General features: G+C 30.7%; 1 protein-coding gene across 1 annotated transcript in view; it reads right to left on the reverse strand.

Annotated features, from left to right (window-relative positions):
• LOC119667525 (mitogen-activated protein kinase kinase kinase 7-like) overlaps positions 1-3,615 on the reverse strand; it is a 13,955-nt gene that overhangs the window by 7,517 nt on the left and 2,823 nt on the right. The window lies entirely within an intron of this gene.

Here is a 3,615-nt window from a genome sequence, read left to right on the forward strand (position 1 = left end):
ATCTACATCGGCAGACATGGATGCACTTGACATTGCAGAAAGTCAGCATAAAGCTAAATGGAGATCAATAAGTCACAAGGCCTTAAATGTAATGGCCTTCTAATATGGATTTTGGATTCGCTCTATATATGCTGATTAGATTGACCTTAGCAGATATGGATACATAAAACGACATGAGCTAAGTCCTAAAATATGGACCGATTTAGAGATTATGTTTTCGATATATGCGTCACTTAAGATGTCTAAAGCCTACAGTCATGATCATAAGGTCGAAAATTGTTATTTATTTGCACAAGCTCTGATTAGAAACTTACAACTATTTACTTATGCCGATAAAATATATATTGATGGGATCGAACTAGGTAAAAGTCTAAAAACACAAAAGTTTATATTTATGCTGATAAAATCTGTATTAATATATTGTAGATTTATTAATTTTTAAATAGATTAGGATATAACACCTACATATATTTATTTTACATATTTTAACTGATACTACCTTATAATTAGCTAAGGTGTTATATTGTGTTATGTTATTTGAATTTTTAACGGTTTTACTGGTTGTGCTCTATTAATTGACCGATAAAGGATTAGGCATTGGATTTGTTGTGTCCGGCCCTACAGCTCACTTTCGTTTGTGGAAGTATTTATGCACCTTATGTTTCATTTATGTTGTATTAGATTAAATTTCGATTATCCATGGATGTTGGCTAGACAGATTTGTGTGCATTCCTCCACTTTTAAATTCTCCATTCTTAAATTTTAGCATGTGTAACGTTTTATTTCGATACTCGTTTACTTTTTGGAGAAGCTTTAAAGTGTTGTCACGAATAAATACTGCTATTCTTTGATCTATTTGTGAATCACCATTTCCGACAAAATCACTGTACGTTCAGAGGATCATTCTGATTGTCACGTTCTGTACTGTTTGTAATTATTTGATCGTAGTATTTGATGCTTTTCTAAATTTTAAACATCCACATATAGTATCATCGGTCTTATTATCAGCTTATATGCTGTATTTAATTTTTGACGCTAGAGTGCACTGTGACTGATAATATATTCTTTCTACATTTTATGTGTCGTTCGTTACGTTAATTTTGTTTTAAGTCAGGATTATCAAAATCGTTCCTTTTAATTTGTATTTTACATTAATAATATATTTGCATTATGTTATATTGTAATATACATATTATATTAATATACTGTATATATTACAATTGCCACTTCCAGGTTAACATAGCCCACCTATATAAAATTAGATCCTCAGAACTCTTCAAGAGAGACCGCGTGAACACTGCAAGATTTACTGTAGTTCTCTCTGGTCATTGGTGTTTAGGAACCCATGCAGAGATACTGTGTATTCCTTATAATCCTGACTGCAGAAGTTGTGGAAACCCGCAGGAAAAGGAAACCATAATACACTTTCTCTGTAAATGTCCGGCTTCGGAGTTCAGAAGAAGTAGGTTTTTAGGAAGATATTTCTTTGACAGTCGATCAGACTGTTCATAGGTGAAGACGAGAGACTTGTTAAATTATCTGAATTCGACGGGATGGATTTAATCTCTACTCTTTTATATTAAGGGTTCTTGCGAGGAATATGGTAACAAAACGGCACAAAATCGCTTGTTTAGGAACATGGAAGTTATTCAATGATCTGCCACTGCAACCAATCAACCATATATTACCAATAATATATATATGATTTATATTATATATTATCAGTTTAAAAATATTAATTAGTGTATTAAATTTTACTCCATTTTATTATTACTACAAATCTATTTGGTGGCAATTTTCTAATTCTATGAAAAAATTTCTTAATGAAGAAAGTGTTATTCTTGGTTCTTAAGTATTGTATAGATGTTGTCTAAAAAACTGGGATTTATTGCCTATAAATAATTTCTTTAGACATGTTGAATTGTAAATCGTGTGGATATCAATTAAATATTTTTAAGCAATAAAGTAAATAAAAATTAAGTTATGACCAGAATGAAAGGCATAATGTTAATGTTTCTTGGGAATTGTTGACGAATCCATGAAAACTTCAAAAGGAAAAATTCCGCAGTGATTTATGCAAAATACTGAGGAAAATGGAAAATCAACCAAAAATTTCGATTGCGTGAGTTTGGCTAATTTATGGAAATGCTATGCGACAGATGAGGTGTTAATTTGGACTGAGTCAGCAGTGTTAGAGTGACTAAGTCAGGATGGACAGTCAGCAGATCTATTTACACTATTTTGATTAAACGCAAAACAAAAACTAAAATGTTTTCGTAGTCAAAATTTTTAAATGTAGAATTTATGCTGAGATAAAATAAATTTCTTTAATTGCCGCCACATTGATAGCGGACTTCATAGAAGAACCGAGTGCATAGGGGGGACGTTGGATTAAGAGTAAAACAAAGTCTTAGTCGATGATCACTAGTCGATTTCTCTGGTCAATAATTATAAAAATTTTCATTAAATAAGGTATTTTATAACGAAAAAAAAAAAATAGGGAGGAAAGTTTAAGAACTTTGAAAAAATATTTAGAGTAAGAAAACAATAATATTTTAATTGTGCAAACAAATTGAAGCGAAAGAATGGAAAATTTGCTAAATTGTGCAAAATTAATTTTCTTAAGCATATGCAAATATTTAATAAATTGGCCGATGGAAGCTTCTAATTTAAAGACTTGTTTATTGCGATATCATTTGGGCAGCAATGAAGCAGGCTTTATTAATGCCCATTGCGCATTTCGGGTGAATGCTTAACTATAGAGATATGACTGGCGCTTTCCTCTTAGAAGAACCATCGTATAAATTCGTATATCTTGCATGTTTGACTTAATAAATTTCAGATATAATATGAATTTCTCATTGAACCTTGACTTAAGCCCAAAATATTGGAGAATAACTCAATTTATATTATTCTAATTAAGATCACCTTTAATTTTAGCACCACACCTTTACTTTCGAATATCTAATTACACTAAGTGATTAAGTGGAATATAATTATATTTATTCTATTTATGTGGAAGAGATAGATTCATTTGATTTATAGTGAGTGATTTAGGATTCAATGCATCATATTTTACTCATTGGGAATGAACGAAGACAACCAAGAGTTCATATACAAAATTAAAATTTTGGAGATTAGGAACCTTGCACCTACCTACTCACTTGGCTTTGCAACCTCTAATTGTTTCCAATTTTAACAGTAAAGTCATTAAAATTCTAAATAGACAAAGTTTAATTGAAAAAAAAATTAAAATTCTATTAAAACAGTTCGAGTGGATTGTTGATCCAACAGAACCGCCTAGGCCATTTGTGATACCGCATGAAAAAAAATCGAATAAAATCGGTTTAAAAACGTTTAAAAAACGGTTCAATAAAGTCTAAGTTGTCATTTAGGGATAGATCAGAAATATTTGTTCTTTATTGCTAACTAAAGCATATTTAATCTGTGTTTACGATGGGTACTGACAAAACAGCAGTAAAATATCATAATCTTCCTTACCGTTTTGAATCATTGAAAGGAATATTTCATTTTCAGTAAACCAGTAATGAGAATGATGCGTTTATGATGCATTTCAATGAGATTGCTTAAGCGTTTCTTATTGAAGAGGAGTCA

The sequence above is a fragment of the Teleopsis dalmanni genome, chromosome 1, assembly GCF_002237135.1.
Source record: "Teleopsis dalmanni isolate 2A chromosome 1, ASM223713v2, whole genome shotgun sequence".
Taxonomy (NCBI): Eukaryota; Metazoa; Arthropoda; class Insecta; order Diptera; family Diopsidae; genus Teleopsis; species Teleopsis dalmanni.